The sequence below is a fragment of the Sceloporus undulatus genome, chromosome 1, assembly GCF_019175285.1.
Source record: "Sceloporus undulatus isolate JIND9_A2432 ecotype Alabama chromosome 1, SceUnd_v1.1, whole genome shotgun sequence".
In the NCBI taxonomy this organism is placed as follows: Eukaryota; Metazoa; Chordata; class Lepidosauria; order Squamata; family Phrynosomatidae; genus Sceloporus; species Sceloporus undulatus.
In genome coordinates, this window is record NC_056522.1 from 214,397,448 (window position 1) to 214,421,234 (window position 23,787).

Genomic DNA, 23,787 nt, shown 5'->3' on the forward strand with positions numbered 1-23,787 from the left:
AAAATTTCATTCTTCATTTTATGGAGGACTATGAATAAGGAGAGGTTAATGCTAGAGTTTGGCAAGTTACTTTTCAGGGAGGGGCACTATTCCAGAGAAGTGGCTTTTCCAGTCTCTGTGTAATGCATGGATGGAGGAAAGGCTTTCCAGAACACTTCTATTCTCCCTGACCTCATGTTAATCATATGGGGGGGGGGGAGTGCCCAAATAGGTTGATTATACTATGCCATTCTAAACAAAGTTTATTTCTATAATACCCTTAGAATAAAACAGATCTGGGAAAAGATGTTGGGCTTCCTCTCTCAGCACTCCTCACCATTGGCTATGCTGGGATGGAATGATGGAAGTCACAATCCAACAACATCTGGGAGCCTGCATTTTGTCCACCTCTGGGCTAAATCCAATGTTAGTCTTACCTAGAGAAGAGCCATTTGAAATCAACTGGGGTTAGGTTAGTTGTGTTAAGTTAATTGAGCTTAGATTTGTTGACCCATTAATTTCACTGTGTTTACCCTAAGCAGGACTAAGACTGACTCTATCCCATTATGCTTTTAACATATTTAAGGAAGGTTTCTCCTTTAGCTGTGCTATTGAATGCTGAACAAGCACAATCTAGTCTCATATAATACAGAAGAAAAGGAGCTGTTCTTGGTGCTGAAAGGAGGCCAAAAGGATTGATTGATTAAAATAACAATGGCAATAGGACACAAGCTTGAGTGAACAAACATTTCTGGGAATTCGCTCATGCATCTCTGGGAACAATAAACTCCTTACTGTCCTCATATTTTCACAAAACTATATCATGTCCTTGAACCATATTTACAGCTCATTTGAATATCAGCTGTGCTAATACAGTTCCCAGTGGTGACAAAATGATGGTTATTGTGTTTGACTTTGGAAAAACATTTTTCAATAAGGGGGGGGGTATAGAAAATAGAGCTTAAATGCAATGACCTCACTTCTCCCTAGACAGAAAGTGGTGTGCAAGTCTAAAAGCCATCTTCTGTTTACCAACAGCTCATATTATGCTATTCTCTACTCTATACTGCACTACTCTGCTCCAATATATAAGGACAAGGAGAATATGAGAAGAAACTCTCCCTGTGTCTTTGTCCATACAAAAATTGTCAAAGGCAGTAAGGTTATGCAAGTGAGCTTTTGCTTAGTGATCAGCTATGCATGTTACTTGCTGCACATTCTGCTGGCTTCCATATCAATGGACTGATGAATCCACTCTGATCTTAATTCAGGCTTTGAAAGATGCTAGACCTGTTGGCACATGTGAGACCCAAAGTCCACGTGCAGAAGAATTGTGCCAGGAACAAACGCCACAGAAAGCTCTACTGTACACTTCATGCAAGTTGGAGAAATCCTTCTCCCACACAGAAGCTGCAGACACAACTGCTGAGTTCTCTTTAAGAGGCTTTTAATCTCTGTTGCAATGTTTACAGTACTTACACCAACTGACATAATGCTCCACCACCATCCACTAAACACCAACAGCTTGGAGCATTGGCACTCCTTCCTTAAATACACAATCACCAGCAGAGATTCTAGTCCAACCCCCATACATACATACATACATACACACATATTTTATTGCTTTTGGCCAATGGCCATTACAAAATCAAAGTAATAATACAATACACATAAAATTTCCGTAAAAACAATATATAACAAATTGTATCTGATAGCAAAAGTTTAACATTAACAATTGTGGACAGCTTAGATAACATGAATATGTTAAAATTCACAGTTGGACCCTTTTAGATCAAGTTATCCCCATTACAGGAAACAGTAGTCTCTGCTATGTATTTCTTCCTAGTAGCAAACAATGCTATGCGCCAGGTTACATATTTATCTGTGTCCATAAGGAGGTAAAGTACTTTTTCTTGAGAGTTCGAAAAGATTTTATTATTGATTGAGGGTAAAATAAAACGCTCCCTAGGATCTTTATACAAAGGGCAACAGGTTAAATAATGTACCACATCCTCTGAATAGGGGCAGCCAACAATACATCTCCATTCATTTTTCGGAATCTTTTTAAACCTTCCATCTCTTGGATAGATCCTTTAATACAGTGCACCTGCATCATATGCGGGCACCGGAAAAAGCCCTCGCATGCCCCGGAAGAAGTAATGGAGTACATACCTTCGGCGTGCATGCTGTGCCACACCATGGGCACAAGCTCAATTATTTCTAATGGGGCTCCAGCATACGCTGGATTACCTTTACGTGGCAGAGTCTGGAACGGATCCCCCATGTAAGGGAAGGACCCACTGTATTTGGAATAAATTGGATTAACCACTCCATTGACATTGAAGCCAGTCAGAAGTCCTTATTGCAGCCCCACTGGCTGGCAAGAAGGTGCTGGAAACATTGTCCTTCCTGTGCCTTGATTGGCAGCTGAACAGACCTCCTGTGCTTCATCTGGCTGCTGGCACTTAAGGTGGATGGAGGGGGGTGGTGGTCAGGCCAGGTTATTTAGTTAAGTCTCTATAACTGATCTAGGATTCTGGTGATTATTTCTTCTATTTATACCTGGTTCCACATACTTCAGAATTCCCAGAATTCCTATTACTACTAATTGGGTATTTAAAAAATCATGAAACTAAAACATACTCCAGCTTCTCCCATCTAAATCTTTGCTTTGCTAATGACTTTTTACACATAAATACAAACTTCATCCACAACATTCAACAGAAGAGAATCATTGTATCTAGCAAAGTAATACTGTTGCCTAACTTTTACAACATGCCATTAGGAATGTTTGTGGGTATCTTGTGAAAAGATTCAGTTTTGGTGAATGTAGACCTTAATTGTATAAGTACATGTAGGGAAATTTAGAAAGGTTATCATTTGATGATCAAGGGACCTTACAAAGAAAAATGGCAAGTTATTTTGTGATTCCAAAATCTTGTTTTTAGGATACTTTGGCCAGTTATTTAAAAATATATAATATCTGTGTTTGATGAATAAATATTGGCATTTTATACCTGGTTAAATAGAATCCCTCCCTATTCTAGTTACCTAAAGTCCTGCTTCAGCAGAACATGCATGGGAGAGTTTTTGTCAGAGTTTAGCAAAATATTTTCCTATTTGGCCTTGGAGGTCACAATTATATTTAGATAGGATGCAGAACTATTTCACCTACATCCCCTAAATTGTAAGAGCAGCCATCTGTTGTCAGGCTATTTCCCAAACACCAACCGCTGTCTGAAACTGCAGTCCAAAGTGCACTGTCTTGCAGTCTATGGATGGTTGCCTATGTAAATGTGTTTAGGATTGATGTTTTAAAGCTACTTTCCACTTTCAGTCTTTTGACCTCTTTCAGACTCACTTTGCAAGCAGAGAATAGTCCATCGGTCTTTCTCTGTTTGCCCTCCTCTTATGGTTTTCTTTTAAGCAACATGCTATTAAATCTGCTGTCTCTCCCCAGCAACTTTCTTGTAGGCTAAATATAACTAAAGCCTTGTCGGTCATTGGTTTTGAATTCTAATTGCAGTTTTTCCCCCTCTCCTAATGATAATGAGGGAAAATGAAATGCTATTCCTTTGATGCACTACATGACATTATTGGCTGCATTTTAGATTCCCCCTCATGTTCCTCATCCCTTCCATAAAAAAATCATTGATCTGAAAGCCATCCATCTGACCAGAAGCTGGAATCTAATTCCAGAATCTAAGCAGCTCATTGAGCTTCTTCACCAGGCGAAGCAAGCAAGAAGCCTGCACCTGAGAGATGATAAAGGTGTTATTGTCCATAATTTGTGGCCTACCATATCTGGTTGGATTCCAGTTCATATCAGACCCATACATCATGGCCAGTGGTTAGAGATGGTGGGAACTGTGTAACCCAACAGCTAGAGATGGGGGTGAATTTTGTTTCCATCAATTTTTTCAAAGCACTTCACCAAAATTTCTCAATTTCTTCATATCTGGAGTAGAAAGAGGTTTGTTTTTTTTAGTAAAGAACTAAAATGTGGGAGAAAAAAAATTAAACTGACTGATCATGACATAATTCTTATAACTTGGTGTGAATCCAAGTATATTCTTTTGAATTTCTGCTCAATTAAGGTTGCCATCTCCTTTGTTTCTTTTTCTTTCTTTACTTTTTCTTTCTTTTTCTTTTTCTTTTTGATAGAGGCACTTCATTTTAACACCAAAAAGGAGAACAAGATGGAACAACACTACCTTCTTTATACTGGAAATAGGTATATTTATTGCTTAAGGAATTCCAAATGAACCATTTTGTTTTGTTTCATTTTTGAATAATTTATCAAAAATTTTCAAATTCCTACTTGTTTTGGATGTAAAGGATGTGAGCTTTATAAAATACAAAAAGAAACAAAAACATCCCTACCATTGGCTTCTTGAAGGGGCACAGATTTTCCATCCTTGATCAAACCCACCTGGTAGAATCAGGCCATGATGTGCTCTTTTTTTCACTTTCTCTCTTTTACTTTTTTGGATGTGAGAGCAGAATGTCATACTGAACTACCTTGGACAAGGATCTAGTAGTGATTAAATGTAAGCCAGCCCCAGTAGAGGTAGAAATGTTAGTGCACAAAGCAGTAATGGCTGGTGGGTTCCATATCAGTGCAATGATGAATTCATCTGTGGTCTTCGGCCAAATTATAAGGAACTATATAAGTAGATAAAACTATTTTGAAAATAGGATTCAGCAGCATCTGGGCTAGCTCCTTTAAGGTTTGGACTGTACCTCAGAGCACAGTCATCAATCCACTGACATGGGAACCATCGGCCTCTGCTGGATCACTGTAGAGACCCATACTCTTTCACTTGTAATAGATTCTTCAGCTGATAGTTGTTGTTGTTTTTGTTGTTGTTGTTATGTGCCTTCAAGTTTTAGATTGTGCTCCATAGGCAGGCTTTGTTTTTATTTTTGGATTTAATAATAATAATAATAATAATAATAATAATAATAATAATAATAGGCTTCTATGTATAGTAACCCTGTGATAGTAACCCTTTTTGGCAAGGTTGAGAGAATGTGCCTTGCCCAAGGTCACCCAGTGAGTTTCCAAGGCTGAGTAGGGATTTGAAGCCTGGCTTCTCAGAATCCCAGGCCAACATTGAAACCATCACAGTACATTGGGCCTCCTTCAGCTGATATTCCTTAAAAAACATAGAGAGAAAGTCTTCCAGGTTCAGTTTTAGTCTGTGAGTAAAACTATAGGCTGGAGCAATTTACATGTCACAGAACTGTGGTTAAAAATGAAATGATGCAGTCTAAGAGATCCCTGTTACCTCGCCCCACACTCTACATACATATAATATGACTGTGGGAATAACAGTACTGACCAATCTTCTCTTACAAGGCTTTATAAGGATCACCAAGGTAAGTGAAGTGGAAAACTGGCTTATTAAATAAATAATGTTACATCAGACATTTTGAACTGGAGCTGAACCAAAATTTCTCAGAAGACATTTTTCCCTTGAGGAAACGTCTGTGATTTCCCCTTGCCACAGTATTCGGGAATAAGACCTGGCATGATGGGGGATGCAGAATCAGGGGCAAGCTGCTAACACTGTGGCTGTTGGTGGTGGTTACAAATAAAACTTTGGGGAAAGAGAGAGGTTGTGCTACTGCCTCCTGCTAAATGCGATAGCCCTACACTAAAAAACAAAACAAAAAAACCCTGCTGTTAGCAGACATTCCCACATGCACGTGTGCACACACACACACACACACACACTGGAAAGATGCAGTGGAGAAATACAGTGATGTGGTCTACTCAGTTTCCCTGTCCACATATAGGGTAAGAATTTAGAGAGACCATTTGTACACAGCTGTAACAACAAGTGCTGTGTCAAGTGTTAAGAAAGTATTGTCATGATTCTGGCTTTGCTTTACCGTTCAGTATCACTTGTTTTCTGTTATTCTATTCTAACTTCTTAAGTTAATACTAACAGTTGTGCAGGGTGGATTGCTGAAGCAAACCAGTCACTTCAGTTATATTGAATATATGAAAACAATAGAGCAAGAGAAGTTGCTTTTTTAAAAAAAAGAACATTTCCATTTTCAGTCCCAAGCCTCATAAAAGTAGATAATTACGATTGTAGTTTCAAGGTTGTTTGTCCCTCCCCCACCAATAAAATTCTTTACACACTTTCTTCTCAAACATAATTAAGAAGTTACCTTTTCAGTTACATTTTTTTAAAAAAAACCTGAATGCTACAAACTGGTGGCCTTGTGATGCAAAATGCATTCTCCTCATCCAGAGTGTTGTAATGCTTTGAGTGTTTGACTAGAACTCTGGGAGACCAGGGTTCAAATCTCCCACTTGATCATGGAAAATCACTGTGTGAACTTGGCGTTCTGCTCTCTCTTCCACAAGGAAGGGAAAGGCAAACCTCATTGAAAGAAAGCCTGACAAGAAAAACCCCATGAGAGGTTCACTATGAGTCAGAAACAACTTGAAGACACAACAACAACAAACATACATCAGCACCTCAACACTAACAACAGGTGACAGTTAGCCTTCTTTCACCTACTTAGTTATATTTTCATTGTTGAGAAAAGGAATCAGTTACAAGTGACTATTAAATACCGAAAAAGCACCAGATTCTGTCTGATCCTGAAAGCTAAGCAGGGACAGCCCAGGTAATATGTGGACAGGAGAGCACCAATGACTCCAAGTGCTTTAAGTTCTATTTCAGAGTAAGGAACAAGCAAAACCACCTATGGAAATCATGGGGTTGCCATGAGTCCACAAATGACCTGAAGGCAAAGGGAGAGTGAGTGAGAGAGGAAGGGGGGAACTACTAATGACTTCAAGGCCTGTTACAGACAAGCCAAAATAAAGCTGCTTTGAGTCACTTTGGAGGTATGGTATTTCAATGATGCATGTGTCCTAAAAGTCCAAAAGCCGCACCAAAGCCACGCTCCAGTCCTAAGGATTGGAGTGCAGCTTTGGTGTAGCTTCCAGACTCTTAGAACTCATGCATCATTGAAATACCATACCTCCAAAGTTATCACCCTTAAGCAAAAAATGGCTCCCATTTTTTGTGTTTTAGAAATTGTTAATTTGACACTTCCCTGTCTAAAAAGACAAGCAAGGAAAAGGAGATGGCTGTGGGGAGGGGATTAAGTCTAGCAGATGGAGGCTGCTCTTCTCTCCCTCAGAGGTCACTGTTGGACAGTAGCAGTTGGAAAATGGAAGGAGGATCTCTCACAACCCAAGGTGAGCCAAGGCATAATGGAACTGTGCCTGGCTGCTCCTCTCTCCTTCAGAGGCCAATGGTAGTTAGGAGTATAGTAGGAGGGCCAACATCTGATAGAGCTGTGCCTGGCTGCTCCTCTCCCCATCTTGAGGCCAGAGCAATGCCAGTTAGTGTATAGAGTGACCAACCATTGGGCCAAGGCATAATGAAAATAAGGTATTTGAGAAAGTGTGGGGATTCTGAGAAGATTGGGGTGTTTGTATGCATTGCAGGTTTTGGGTATGGTTTGCCATTTTTCATGGCGGGGGCTCTGGGTTTGGAGGAACTGATAGAAGGTTTTGGGAGCTGTAAAAGCATGGGCCAGGGCAACTCCCAGCAGCCCTATTTCCCCTACAATTTATTTATTCAGCTGCCATGTTATTCCCAGCAACCCTGGTGAGGAAAGCCATGAGCGGAGAGTGCTTTTTTTTAAATGTCTTTAATGGACTTCAAGTGACTGCTCCGATAGACAGATATAATACTCAGTCCACACTTTTGTAGGCCTCAGACTCTTGCTGTCTTGCTTTTCATAGCACATTGCAGACTCAGATGGATGTATTCCTAACTTTAAAAAAATCTCATAGTTGTATCTATACAAAAGAATAATTATTTCTAAAGGAAGTACCATCATAATTATTTTGTTTGCAGACTGCAACAACAGCGATCTCCAAAAGTCAGACAAAGATACCTGCCTTTGCCTCCAAATCCCAATATTATTAAAGAAGATACAACACAGGGGCAAAATACAGGTTATAATTGTATAGGTTTTTCTATGGGCAAGCAAAAGAGAGAGGGGAGAGGAGCCTGAACATGTGTAGAAGCTTCTGTATGATGAAGATCCTTGATTAGCAACATTCCTAATGATCTGTACATAATTAATTAATTATAACTGTATCCAAGTAAAAGTAAGTAACAACATCTTTCATATTTTCCCACTCATTATAGTAGCATAAAGGATTATGTCAGTTGGAGACAAAGGAATACTGGGGAGGACATAGTGCATGCACCTATGCCACCTCCACTTTTAGGCCTGCCTAGAAAGAGTCTGCTTGCCTGCATAGAGTGTAGTCATATGAGGAGCATTGAATCAAACAGTAATATCTTGGAATCCATTTCTGGGAGAGTAGACCATACAACTATGGCCATCATAGCATCATCCTATGAAGTTCTGGGATTTGTAATTAGTGAGGTACTTCTGGCACAGCATTGTTTGCCAGAGCATGCTAATGCTGTTGGTTGTTGTGTGCCTTCAAAACATTTCTGACTTATGTCTTCCTTATCATGAGGTTTTTCGTGGCAAGACTTGTTCAGAGGATGTTTCCCATTGCCATCCTGTGAGGTTGGGTTTGATGGCTGAGTGGAAATTGAACCCTGGTCTCCAGAGCCATAGTCCAACACTCAAACCACTATGTCACACTGGATATGGAAATATGCACACCGAGCTCTCCAGCAGCGAGTGACAGATCCCAGGATTCAATATATCCCAGGATAGATAACTGTCATCCATCTGTTATAACAATGTAGCATGTATTGCTGCAAGGTAACATCTGAGGTGGGAATTTTATTTTTAGATTACAACTCTTAGAAATTGTAGAAGAGTAACAGGATAATTTCTGGGTGATTCTGGAAGGTAGAGTCCAAAAAGTAATTTGTGAAAGCTTGGGGTAAAATATAAACTGGTACACAGAGCCTAGCCACTTCTGTGAAGGAAGATCTCTTCTCACCTTTTCCCCTTAACCTACTGAGGCTAAGGGAGCAAACAAGATGTTACGTTACATGCCATGCTTTGTTAGAATAAGACACTGAAAAGTGGTATTAATCAGTGCAATGCTGAAATTCTTTAGTGAACCAAAGTGATTCTAGCCAGTGTGACAAATCAAACATCAGTAAGGATGACCTTCAAGTGGATTATGATCGATCACTGGGCAATTTCCTTCTCACTGTATAAGTATGGCTCGCCTGTGTTGGAAAAAATTGAACCAAGATGTGTTGGAATCTTAAAAGTCAAATAATCATATTTCAGCTTCCCACTCTTTTCTCTAGTTCTTTGTTTTAAAAAAACAAAAACAAAAGCATACTCCTATTAATACTGCCAGGTAGGGATAAATTACAATAGTTTCCCAGTTTTTGTTAAATGTCACAAACCCATCCATTAGTATACTATAAAAAAAGGGAGAAGGCAGAGGAAAAAGCATTATCTTAATCAGCCAAGTCTATCTAGTTCAACTTCACACACATACACACATTTCCCATTTCAAGCATTTGATGCAGAACAGCAAACACTGATGGCTTGGTGACCTTCTGCAATAGCATTTCTCTCTTCTGGGAATGAATTGATTTTTCTCTGGCTGCTTTGTAGCAACACAAGCTGACCCTCAGCATCAAAGTGTAAAGTGCCACCAACAGCTATGGAACAGAAAAGATTTCATCAGCTTTTAAGGAATGAAAATAGAATGTTAGCTGTTGAAGGCTTTTGTGAGGGTTTCTGAAAATAGCTGGTTCTGGTTCCTAGGGTACTGGGCCAGATATTTCATTTTTCACCTTGCCTTAGTAAATATTAATGAGCTATTAGATTTGATAGGGGCAAGACTATCCAGCAACCTTAGTAATTATGCCCAAAAGGAATCTATCAGGGTATATTGCCAACAAAAGAATAGTTTGTTAATGCAGGAAAATTATCCATGTTTCTGAAAGAATAATGGGAAATTCAGAGCACAGCATAAGATAAACATTTGCTAGACCTAATGGTAAAGTTAGTATTAACTTAATATCAACTAACTAATCAGAAGTTAACCAAACAGAGGACTTTTTCTTCAGCTGCCCCAAGACTGTGGAACAACCTGTTGGAAGAGATAAGACAGCTGAATATGCTGTCCAAATTTAAAATATTAAAGATTAGCCTCTTCCAGAAGGCCTATCCATATGATTTTTAAATTGTGGATTATGAAATTTTAAATATGGATTGATTGTTTTAATATGAATTTATCATATTTGATCTTTTAAATTGATGTGTTTTTTTTTAACTGATGTGTGTTTTGGAGAAATGTTGTGTGTTTTTACTGATGATCTGTTTTTTTTTTACTGATGTTGTATGTCATATAGTATCTTAATCTGTTGTTTTCTGCCTTGATCCATGGAGAGAGGTGAATAAGAAATTAATAATAATAATAATCATTATAATAATCATCTCTCAGCTTAAAGGACTTGTGGGCAGACTCTTTAGATCAGAGATGGGCAATTGTGAGGAAGGCCAGGGGTGAATTTCTGCATTCTGCAACCACTCTCCCCCAGCAATCTCACAGTCAGCGAGGCCAGCAAGCCTCCTTTTTTCTCTGCAGCCCCTCTCAGAATAGTGAAAGGAAGTGACAGGGTTCTGGGGTGTGGGAGCAGGGGTATTTTTCAAAGGTTAATGCCTTTGGGGGGCTTTCTGTGTAGCTTTGGGGGCATAACTTGCCCCAGAAGTGTGGCCTTTAAAAAAAAGAAGGGGACAGTGAGGCATTTGGAGAAGGTTAGGGCTCACAAATGTGGATGCCTGGTGTTGCATGCAGCCTGCAGGGTTGATTTTGCCCACCTTTGCTTTAGATGTTAGCGAGCATGATTTCACTTATTTCAAAATCTAGAAAGAGACTCTGATGTGTTCAAGGGCCCCTGCTGCTCATTCTGCCAGGTGGGACCCCAGACTCATCCCCTGAAGTCTTGATACCACCAATGTCAAGATTAGGCCCACAGTCTATGTCACCCAACACCTTGTTTCTTTTGATGGTCCATTAGATGCCATGGAGAAGCATGGAAGTAGGGCTTCAAGGAGAATAAGTGGGGTGCAGAGAAATGTCCAGCAACAAGAATAGACCCTCCACACCCCTCCATGCACTCTCTAGCAGCAAGGCGATAGCTGAATTGGGAGGGAATGGCTGTAGCTGAAAATTAAGTTTTGGAAGGTGAAGAACTATTGGTATCTTTGGGCTTGTCTACATGAGGCAGAATACTCTAGGCTGCTGCCAGAGTACTCTGGCCCAAAAGCTTCCGCAGATTTCCCCACCATGACTTAGCTCTGGACTTCATAGTGATGTTGGGCAGCTGTCTACACACATGTCCCTACTGTATCACCTAGCATCATTGACACAGGTCACTACCTCTTAGATCTCAAATGAAGAACCCATTGATCACATGGCTGTGGCCTCAGAGGGAGAGACTCATAGTAATGGTGGTGGTACAGCGGGTGACACAGTGGAGACATGTATGTAGATAGTTGTACAGTGTTGTACTTCTGGTTTTCCTGCAAAATCCAGAACAAAAGGTAATTTTTAAAAGCTGGTTTAAGGCAGAGATAGGACAGATTTGGTGTTATGTCATGAAGACAATCTGGACTTGGATTGGGGATTTGGCCTTGCATCATGAAGACACGTTGCCATGAGAACAAGGGAAAAAACTTCATTTGGCCCATGTATATATGCCCTTAGTCCCACTACACATAGCTCTAAGGTTCGTTGTCCTGCACCACAATCTGTTAAAGAAGCCTCAACCCATGTCCAGTCTGTCAGCACTAAGAGCAGATATCATGGAGGATATCTGGAGCCCTGGTAGGGCAGTGGTTAAGTGCTGGTACTGCAGCTACAGTGAGTTCAACCCCAGAGCTCCAAGGTTGACTCAGCCTTCCATCCTTTTGTAGGTCAGTAAAATGAATACCCATCTTGTTGGGGACAATTGATTTACAGATTGTAAACCACTTAAACAGTGCTGATTTCACTATGGAGCGGTATAGAAAAGTAAATGCTATTGCTATCTCTGCCCCAGTTGTTTCCTGACATGGCTTGGTGAATTGTGACACGGCTAGGTGAGCAATCTGCACATCTCTTTTGACATGTACGTAGCCTTCTCTTACAGATTAGAGAGGCTGTAACAATTTATGTTACAAAGACAGCCTGCCCCTCCCTGATCCTGCAGATAGTCTCCAGTCTAAACCTGAGCTACTCATATCAACTAAATTCAGGTCAATAGCTTTGTTATAAGTCAACTCCTCTCTGATTCATATTGCGGGTGCTTTGCTGGTATGCAGCCAACTGCTGTGGACTAAATATGATCAAAAGCGAGGGTGTTTCATTGTACTACTTACAGTTGATGGGCTGCCATTTAAAGTTAATCAAAGACTGGGGGAAGTGGGGATTTCCTTCTAAATGGCATGCTGTAGCTCAACCAAACCCCACTCATTTTCTTTGTTCTGGCTCAAGATCAGATTTATACCTCAAGAGCATGAACAAGCATTGGGCATACAATATTTGAACATCCAGGAAACCCTCCACGCATGAAAGGAATATAATGCCTCTTAGGTCACTAGCTGCTCATGCATTACAAGAGATTAGTGTATACTCACCTTGAATAGGACAGGAAGGGGAAGACTCAGGTGAATTTATTTAATAATTGATAGTGGAAATAGACTCTAATGAAATTTCCATCATCCAGAAACACGAACTCTACTTTATATTTATCACCCTTTATTTATCTTCTAAATATACAACTTGGCAAGTTTGCCAGATTCCCTCCTTATCTCCACAAAAGGGACCAATCGACTTGTCCTGCGATGATAGGAAGCTGAAGGAGAACCCTTTAACAAATCATTCAAAGGCACTGATAACATTCAAAGGGTTCTTTATCATCTTCATGAAGGAAAACATTTCTGTTTAGGCATGCTTATCCTTATAGTTGTGCTGTTATTGTTATTTGCTGCTTCTTGTTGTCATGATTGATTTTTAAAAATGGGGAGCTGACTTGGGTAGTTGGGTCTTCCATAGGGGAAACCCATGGTATGAATGCTGGAATTTGTCTCACCTTCAAATAGTGGTGTGCCCCACTAAACTCCCCATTATACCACAAGCCTCCAGGATTCACAAGCTGCTGGTGATTAGAGATGGGGAAAAAATAGCATAGATATTTTTTAAAAAATAAAAATGCAGGGCTGACAACACACACACACACACACACGTAAAGTAATATAGTTCGAATGGTTTTGGTATGCAAAAAAAAGGGAGAGAAAGAGGACTGGAAATTCTCCTTGGCTGCATTTGCACTGCAGAATTAATGCAGTTTGACGCCTCTTTAATGGCCATGGCTCAATGCTATAGCATTCTAGGATTTGTAGTTTTGCGAGATATTTAACCTTCTTTGTCAGAAAGTTCTGGTGCCACAACAAACTACAAATCCAAGGTTTCCATGGCATGGCTCCATGACAGTTAAAGCAGTGTCAAATTGCAGTAATGATGCAGTGTGGCCACAGCCATTATAGGAGGACCCATATGCATATAATAGTGGCATTCACATTTGTTTGCTACTTCATCTGCTCATTCACATGTAACACAGGGGGACATGTCTAATTATAAAGTACATTGGTTAGGGGAGAAGTACATTGATTTGGGAGAAAGGTGGAATATAAATCTCCTAAATAAATCAATAACAGCTTACTGCCTGTGACACATGACACTTTTCTCCGAGCCTGCCTTACCTCCAGTATTGACATTGAGCAGCCTGGCAGCAACTCTTTCAACCAGTTGAATTTTCTGAACACTCCTCAAAGGCAGCCCCATGTAGAGCCCGTTACAGCAGTCCAAATGGGATGTAACCAAGGCAAGTACCACTGTGGCCAGACTCGGCGTCTCAAGACACAGCTGGCACACAAGTTTTAAATGTGCGAAAGCACTCCTGGTCACAGCACAGACCTAAGCCTCAAGGTTCAAAGCTGAATCTAGGAGTACCCCCAAACTGTGAACCTGTGTCTTCAGGGGGAGTGTGATCCAATCTAACACAGACTGGATCCCTATTCCCTGATCTGCCTTCTGACTGACCAGGAGCACCTCTATCTTGTCTGGATTAAGTTTCAACTTGTTTGTCTTCATCCAGTCCATTACTGATGACACACACTAGTTTAGGAGCAGGACAGCCTCCTTGTTTTGAGGTGGGAAGGAGTAGTAGAGTTGAGTGTCATCTGCATATTGATGACACTGCACCCCAAAACACCAGACGACCTCTCCCAGTGGTTTCATGTACTGTATATGTTAAATAGCATAGGGGACAGCACAGAACCCTGAGAAAACCCACAGGCCAATGGGCAGGGAGTCGAGCAGGAGTCTCCCAGCACCACCTTCTGAGTTTGCTCCTCCAGGAAGGAATGGAACCACTGTAAAACAGTAACTCCAAGTCCCATCCCAGAGAAGCAATCCAGAAGGATACCATGATCAATGGTATCGAAAACCAATAAATGTGAAGCTGACTGTTTTAATAGTTTACATGAGCTTCTGATCCCTTGCACAGTAGATTTCAATTGGCTGTGGTACTGTAGAAGCCTTTCTCAATGTAAACCACTGCAGACTACAGTAATCTAGCTCTCTGCATAGTCTTTTTTTTTAACTTATGGTCTTTGGTGGACATAAAATAAGATCACAGACATTCATGGGATTTAGTGATTATCTCCACACCAGGGACTGAAATAGCTGTGGAGCGTGCACAAGACAATGCTATGATGACAAAGAAAACAGGTAAGTAGAAGGTGAAAACATGGCCAAATTTGATTTCATGTAGATTAAGAAAGGTAACTGGAGAGTGAGCAGATGCAAGATGGGAAAGAGAGCAGCCATCAACATGTTCTTGGCTTGGCTGCTGACAAGCTCTTGGCTCCAGCTACCAGAAATGTTCTATAAGTCAATAGAATTCCATCACTAAGAAGTGACAGTTAATTGACTCGACACAGCAGAGGAAGAATCAAATTGACATTAAAGACATTTAATGTGTGATCCTTTAACAGAGGGCTGGAGAATGCATGACTCTCTCAGTGTTGTTGAATTGCAGCTCCAATCAGCCGAAGCCAGCTTTCCCAGTGGCCAGGGATGATGAGAGCAGCAGTCCAACAGCATCTGGAAGGTTATAGCTTCCCCACAAATGCTTTAAGAAGAAGGATAAAAAAAATTCATTTTTAACAAAAACTTTATGGGAAACATTTAATTTTCCATTTTTTCCTTAGCTTAATGACACACAAAACCTGAGAACCAAACCAAAATAATTAAAAATATTTCACAAATTATGTTTCACTAATATTTCAGTATATTTCACTAATACGTCTGTATTTCTATCAATATCTATATTTAATTATTGAAATATTTTACCAATGCTATCATCTGTCTGTCTGTCTGCCTACCTTAAAATACCTAAAATATATGTATAGCAAAGTAGTTTGATTGAATTGGTGAAATATTTTAAATTATATTAATTCACAATGTCATGCCTGTTTGTTCTGTGTGGGATAGGCAGTTTTGAGGCTGGCTTAAGAAATATTGTCTTTTGAACAAAGTTGAGGGAATAGTGCTCAGCATCACTTATCTGAGGGTGCAAACTGCAAAAGTGTCCTTCACAGAACAGATACTTTGTGTAGGTGGCCTCCAACCATAACAGCAATCTCTAATCTAAATCTAAATTCCACAGTAATGGACTTTTGCCACACACTGACCTCATATAATACCCTCCAACTGTCCCTGCTTGACAGGGATGGTCCAGATAACCTTCTGTCATCCCACTTTTTCAGTTGCTTTTAAAATGTCCCAGTTTTTCTCTCCTCCTCCCACTGCCCCTCATCATCCTCATCTTGCTTCCATTGTTGCAAACTGAATTCAAAGTGCAAAAGTAGTTTGGATTCAATTAACTCAAAAGGGAAAAAGGAAAGGGAGGGACGGAGTCTTGCCATTCCTATGAGACTTAGCAAAAGCAAACTGCTACAGCCTTTCCTAGTTTGTTTGTTTGTTTTTCCTCTTCAGTAACTTTTGCCATCTTGACCAAACACTGTTGTTGCTTGTCCACTTATGTTCTGGTTTGCATCTGTGAAATGTTGGAGGGTATGCAATTTGGCATCAAGACTGAATTAAGGCCTTGGTTCAGGGGCCCTAGAGTAGTTCCAAAAACAGCCCCTCTCTTTGTGTACATGAACAAGCTCCCCAACAACAGGGCCTGCTTTGCAATGCAATGCAATGGATGGTGCTACTCAATGGAGAGAATCCCTCCCCAGCAGAAGAACCAACCATTTTCAGGCCCAAAAGAGAAGCAGTTCTGGGCTTGGCACCTGCCTTTCTCCCAGCTGGTGTGCAAGTGGCCAGAGTCTCAGAAGCAATAACTCTAGCAGACTCTTCACTCACTTCATAGTTGTAAAATGGCACCTAGAGTGGATAGTAAATGATACCAATCTTTGGAGACAGCGGTACTGCTCTCCATTACCCAGAAGCATTTTTGTTCTTATCATACTCCCAGCATGCAGTGACAGCACACCTTGGGGTCCCTAGCCACTGAGGGGCCTAGAACATTTGTACCTTTGCTAATCTGGCAGTGCTTCATACAAAGCTTATAGTTCTCAGTCTGTCTTCTATAAACAAAGTGGAGTGAGTGTATAAACTCTAGCAGTAAAACTTCAGACCAGCAGGCTCACCACCAACAACAGCAACAAGCCAGTTCTTGATACTAAATCTGAAAAATCTCAGGTATAACTGATGAAAAGAAGGATTTGCCCTTTTTTGGCTGCAGTAAACTAATTGTATATGTGCCTCAGTGTGGAAGAAATCCCCATAGAGTTTGAATGTTTTGCCAAACTGAAACCAAGTTGGGGATATCATGAAATATGGTCCAGGAACATTGATTTATTTGGCTGTTCCTTGTGTTTACTCGTGACCTGCTGTTCCTGCTGTTCAAGTATTTTTTTTCCCAAGAACTAAAAGGGCATCAGGCAAAAGGGGCATGAACATGTAACAACACCATCTTGTGCTGAGTTGGATCATTAGAGTATCTTGTCCTCTATTTTTACTACACACACACACACACACACACATATATATATATATATATATATACACATACACATACACATACATACACACACACACACACACATACACACACACACACATCCTGCTTCCCCCTGCCTGAAATGGGGACTCAGAGCAGCTCATAGTTTAAAAGAACAATATAATTAAAATATGCAAAAAGTGAGCTTTGAAATAGAATTAAACTGTTGGAATATTAAAACATCCTACACATTAAAGGAATAAAATACAATTTAAAATTATAAAAGTGCTTAAAAACAGTACAATTAAAACAGAACAGCACTCCCAGATCTTAGCACTGCAGACTTATGTCTTTTCCTCCTGAATAGATTCAGGGTTTGGGGGTTGTTGATGTTTGTGGGGAGGGTTTTTGTGGAGTTAAAAATGACAGGAGTTTTTCAAATGGAGTACAATATCTGGACGCTTTGCAAGATTGCTTGAAAACAGAAGGGAGGTTTTAGGATAAAAGCCTCATCTGGAAGTACTGTGAGGCTTCAGATAGAAGCCTGGTGTGAAACCTTGTACCTTAAGATTGCATTAGGTCTGAACCATATATGACCTAATCTAGATCCAACCCAATTAGCCACTACCCCTTCTTGACACACAAACACAATATCAAGATGCCAGAGAATGAGCCTTGGATCTTTTGCATCCAAAGCCTGAGCTCTGCTATTCAGCTATGGTACCATCCCAACCTGTGAATTCATACTACAAGCTGAAGAAATAGTGCAATCTCAGGAAATGGTAGTTCCTCTGCCATTGATTCTCATTACCTTGTTCTCACAGGAACATTCTGCCCTTTCTCCTTGCTGTGCCATAGCATTCTCTTTCCTTCCCTCTCTTCCTCTTCTTTCTTTCTATTTTAGCTCTGAAGCTTTTCCTTCCCTCTTTCTCAGTTTATTCTGTGGGGTGAAAGTCCAGACCAATACAATCCCTCCCCCCCATACACACACTATTCTTATCCTGAGGCCAGATGGATGTGTAGTAGCTGTTGAAGCATGTAACTGTGCCAATGCCCTTTCCCATTATCTGTTTGTTGGTAGGGGCAGAAAGGCTTTTTCAGTAGCAAAGACAGTGTTTCAGGAATAGGCTCATATAAGAAGGAGGTACTTCTTCATGGCTCTCTAATAGCAGTGTCAAAATTTAAACCAGAGTATTTGTTATGCTATTTGCACTCTACATTATTTGCTGTTTATTACTTCTTAGTCTTCTTCAGTCTTGGAAGTGCATTCATCTGAGAAGGGAATGAGTACAACCAACATGACACATAGAAAGACTGCAAATCATAAAGAGAAAATCAGGGAAAATGGAGCAGTGCAGGAATAAATCATCAGCTGAACACAGTCATCATTGTCCTCCTCCTCCTCTTTCCTCTCCACCACTCCCTACAGCTACTGGCTCATACTTATGCCTGAGAACCCAAAATCAAGGTTACTTTCAGGGAATCAATAGGATTTACTTTTAAGTGAGCATGTTTGGGATTAGGTGATAAGACCATTAACATTTAATTTGACGTGGTAGGTCAGAAGCACTTAAAACATTGAATGAAGGACATAGCAACTGAGCAAGACACATCCACTTGGGAAGATGCCCCATTGAACTCACCAGTGAATGCGTATGATTCCTCTGTCAGTGTTTTAAAGCTGGGGTGGGGATCATGCCACCCTCCAAATATTGGAACATTGTGATTCCCAGAATCCCTATCCAGTATAGCCAAGGGCGAGGAATGCAGGAAAAATTTGTTCAAGAACATCTGGAGGGCTGCATTATCCTTACCCTGCTCTGAATTCACACATTTCATCCAACATCCGTCTATCTTTTTTTATTTCAATGGAACCTAAAAGCTGTGGCTGATTATGCCCATAGATTTTCACACTCAAACCAAAGCTAACTTTAAAATGTGTGTGTGTGTGTGTGTGTGTGTGTGTTTCTGTTGTTTTTAAAATAGAGGTGCAGTGGAATTAGTTTGGGTGAGGAATTCCATGCCCTTGCCCTTCTTGACCTTGATATGCAGAGGTAATTTGCTTGAAGATGAAAGTATAATTCTTGTAAGCCCAGAACCCATCTAGACAGCCTGCATATGTACGAGAAAAGTCATCCCTGTTAATATATGACTCAGCTTCTGGTGAGCAATGCTCGCATCTCAGACAGATTCCTGAAAATGACCTGATGAAGGCAGAACTGACAAAAATAAAATGCTGAATCTCTCCAATTGTTCCTGCTGAGATTGTGACCTGCTTACATAAACCATATCAAGCATGATGTGTTCCCTGGAGGGGGCCAACTCAGCTCAACAAATCAGTAGGTTCTATTTCATTCTCTGTTACATTGGCAGATTACAGGGCATATATGTATATGTATACACAAACACATATGTATGTCTAGGTGTTTATATATGTATATGGGTGTGCAAGCACACACATATATGGGAGGCTGCTACAGGGGGAAGTCTCCACAAATCAGTGCATAATAACACATTTAATCAGTTATTTGAAGAGTCAAAGGAACAACAGCAAATGCAATACTATCAGCCTCACTATGGGCTTTAGGACTCTAAATTATTCCAAACGGAAGGCCCACCTAAATAGAGTGTCCTTTTCTGGATTCCATAAACCAGGATGAGAAGCGAGAGAGTTCCAAAATATGAGCATCATAACCAAGAGACCCAGTCCTGAATGATCACTCATGGTGCTTCCAACTATGATGGACAGCAGACCAGGCCAGGGTGCCAGCTGACAAAGAGTCTTTCAAGGAGGCATGTCTGCTTTCACAATGATCTACTCATGCTTTGTGTAAACTTGACAGCTGAATGTGTGAACTGACTCCACTGAAAAGCAGGATGTTTGAAGTGATGTGTTGATGAGATATGAAGTGTTATTCAGGGCATTCCACCTACACATGGAAGTCCTTTCTGACACCATAGACATCAATTGATGAACAAGCATATGCAAATTGGCTCCAAATGTGTACTCAGGAGATCCACATATGAACCCTGTCCTCCGCATGCCCTTTCTGGGGTCATTTCAAGAGCTACATGTTGCTTCCTTTCTTACATATTCGTAACTGCAATGTTATGATCACATTTTCAAGCTGAGTCACATGAGAATTCTGTTACAAACCAAACTTCATTTTATAAAGCTGCAAGAATGATTAACCAGCCATTAAGTGCTTTTTAATTCTAAGCTGCTATGGAACCCAGGGTGAAGCTGTTATATGATTCTTCTCAAGAGTCAGCTGCAACTTTGCATTGAAGTTGCTTGAAAGCATTTGAGAACCTTTGTAAATTATTCACTGGAAGAAGGAGCTGCCAAAGAATGCTGAAACCAGCCTGGCCATTAAGACAAATCCCAGCAGCCTTCAACTCATCAGCTGAATCCCTGGAGTTATATATTTTTAATGGCAATGTAAAATGCCTTTATCTAAAGGGTCAGGGCATCAAAGGACAGGACCAGAAAACTTATTTACAACTAACATCCTTTGTGTAATGAAAGATGGCTCTCTCATTGAACAAAAATAAAAGATCATTCATCTGGTGAACTTTATATTAGCACAGAGTCTCTCAAAAAGGAGAATCCGTTTTTTTTTTTTACAGTAGTGTAACAAAATGGGAATTATTAACTTGCTGATAATCAAGGTGACTCTCCACTCTTCAGGATGTAGTGTCTACATTCAGAAAAGGTTGTGGAATTTGAAATAGGAAAATGAATGGGTAGGAGGAGGAGGAGGGGAGTTACAGGGTCCATCTACACTATAGAAGTAATGCAGTGTGACACCACTTTAAGTGTCATCACTCCATCCTACAAAATCTTGAGATTTGTAGTTTTATGAGGCATCAACACTCTTTGGCACAGAAGGCTAAAGACCTTGTAAAACAACAAATCCCAGGCTTCAATAGGATGGCACTACAGCCCTTAAAATGGTGTCAAAGTGTATTATTTTTACAGTGTAGAGGCACCCATAATCTCAAATCATTCTAGGACACAGATGACAGTAAGTTTACTTCTCATGTTCATCATCAAGGAGCTTCTTAAAAGACTGAAAATAATACAGCAAAACTGTATTCAGCCAAAGAGAAAAACTGTAGGCACTGTGGATGCTTGCCACCATCTTCAGAGACAAAATTCTCTCATAGTCAACAATAGATGAATCCACTTATTTTTTCTGAAGTGATGGTACTTCTCTTATACCACCTTGTGTATACTTTGGCTGATAGAAGCCAGATAGGAGAAATGGAAACGTTTTCCCCACAGAATTGTTGTTTGAAAGACATGTTTAAATGCAGGAAACAAACAAACAAAAAAGGCAGAACAATGCAACAGGAATACTAAAGTAATGCATTTGTTACTTAGCAGGTACTTTAAATACTACTGCTGCTATATCATGGATGTCCTTGCGGGAGAACCAAAATAAAACAGTGGCAAACCTATTACAAAGATAGTTATGTAGCCACAGGCAATGTTATGATCTTGCTGCTGATGTCATTACCTCTCTCTCTCTCTTGAGTTTATTCTCTACATCATCCCCTTCTCTATAGTCGTGTGGCTGGGATAGGAGACGTAACCTGGAGTTATTGGAATTTCTCAGAAGCATCCCTTGATTCTCTCAGCTTGTCAACAGTCTGACAATCTTTCAGAACTTCGGCATACTGTTAACTTGGATCTCCCATGCTTGCGCATGTTTTTCCATCTGACTTCTTGTATTGTTGTGAGCCAAGAAATATATATTGTGTTGGTACCCTATATGTCAAATTTCCTTATGACACAATTGGGTAAATTGTGGACAGTGGTCAATATAAAGTTGCTGCACCCCACATTTATAGTCCCTGAGTCTCTCTCACCAGTCTCTCAGAGCTCCATAGCCTCCAGAGTAAAATATGGGGTGCAATTTTTACCCCAAACCACACACAGTCTACCCCAAATGTGTGAACCCATATGAAAATGACACCCACAAGCTCCCCAGATTCCCATACAACTCTCAAATGCCTCGTTATTTTCTCTGCAGTCCCTCTCAAAATGTCAATGTACCACTACTTCTTATCACCATTTTGAGCGGGACTGCAGAAGAAAATTGTTTTGGCTTTCTGTGGGGATAAGGGTGCCCTGGCAGAATGGCCCAATGGGGAAATTGGCTGCTAGCTCCATGCAGTTGCGTACTTCTCCATATATCTTCATGAGGAAGGTATGGCTCCTTTATACTCCAAAAGCTAAAGCATAGTCTATGAAAAAAGATGAGAAGCCAAAGTTCTAAATCCAGTTGTTTGTCTTCACTCCTCATTGAACCTGTCTACTTACTGAACCATTGAACTTACACAAAAGTTGAGTTAGCCAATAGTGAGGAATGGTGAGAATTGAAGTTTCCATCTGGATTGCCAGCCCTGAAGCAAGTTGCAATAGAGGAAGTTGTTTGCTTGTATTTCATTTTTTCTTAAAATCCTTCTACATAGTATGTTGGAGACTCCATTTGAACCCTCTTGAGTCTAGCTTTTTATGTGAGAGATGTTGTTGCTTGAGTTGCCAGGCTGAATATACAACAGGACTCCCATGGCTATAAAGTCATGTCCTTCAACTTGTGTGACTAACGGTAGGAACATAGCTGCACCCTTTGTTGCCACAGTTTTTTACTCTTCACTAGACAGTAAATGTCCTTGTTGTAGGGATGATACAGCAGCTAAGCAGTGGGTTTGGAAGATAAGGAAGGAGATGGAAGTTTATGTTATGTCTTCCTATTCCAGGATTTCTTAATTGGTAAAGATAAAGGAGGCCTGTCCCGTCTTGAATCTGGAACCTTTAGATGTTGCTGTTTACAATCAAGGAACAGATCTGCTCCTTTGTCTACTGTACACATAGACACATCTAACATTTTCCCACTAAAAATATTCTCCCCACTGAGCAGCCACTCTGCCCTCAACCATGAAGCAGGAAGCACACTAAACCCTTTTGCTCCCATTTATGACTAACTAGGTCAAGCTCATGATCTTAGCATTCACATATCAGCATTGCAATGGCTGGGAAAGGGAATACAGTACTTCCATTAAAGAGTAATGGTAGCTCAACCTGAGGAGCAGTTACATTGTATAATGTGGTTAGATGTGTTTAATCAGCATTGACACTTTGATGGAGAGGCAGATGGAAATAGCCATTGACCTGCTATTAATACTGCAGCTAGAGATAAAAATAATCTTTTAGTTTTATACAAGGAGAACATGACCTTTTGAGAGAGAGAGAGACATGAGCCTCCATAATGGGGTTTTGAAGGTTTGCAGTTGCACATCCATGGAACTACAATCTCAGTGAATCTAGTTGTTCAGTTCCAGAAAGCTGCTCCTTCAGACAGCCACTGTGAACATCTTTTTGCCAGTTCCACAGGTCATCCCCCAAAGAGGTACGAGACTATTTTTTGTACCTGTCTGCAGAGCTCCAAAGCCTAGCAGTCCATGTTAGTGTATCATTATGGCTGAACAAATGAGCTGTGAACCAGAAAATATGAGCTGTGAACCTATTCAAATCTCCCTTCTGCCACCAATCTGCTGTAGGCAACTGCTTTCATTTTATCTCAGCCACCAACATTGGCCATATGGGGCCACTGATACCCATCTATCTTACAGGCTTTTTATAGGGATAACTGAGGTAATAGGTGAAAAGACTTGGGATGCTCAAGTGCTACATTATGATTGCACACTGCTACAAGATTCCTTTGCATACTGATTTTCCAGA

At 40.4% G+C, this 23,787-nt stretch overlaps 1 protein-coding gene and 1 long non-coding RNA gene across 11 annotated transcripts in view; one reads left to right on the top strand and one right to left on the bottom strand.

Annotated features, from left to right (window-relative positions):
• LOC121918710 overlaps positions 1–17,970 on the bottom strand; it is an 80,459-nt gene extending 62,489 nt beyond the window's left edge. Inside the window, exon 1 of the long non-coding RNA XR_006101284.1 lies at positions 17,848–17,970. This is a non-coding gene — a long non-coding RNA (uncharacterized LOC121918710). The remainder of the gene's footprint in view (positions 1–17,847) is intronic.
• KCNH7 (potassium voltage-gated channel subfamily H member 7) overlaps positions 1–23,787 on the top strand; it is a 395,432-nt gene that overhangs the window by 147,754 nt on the left and 223,891 nt on the right. The gene's annotated exons all lie outside the window — the stretch shown is intronic.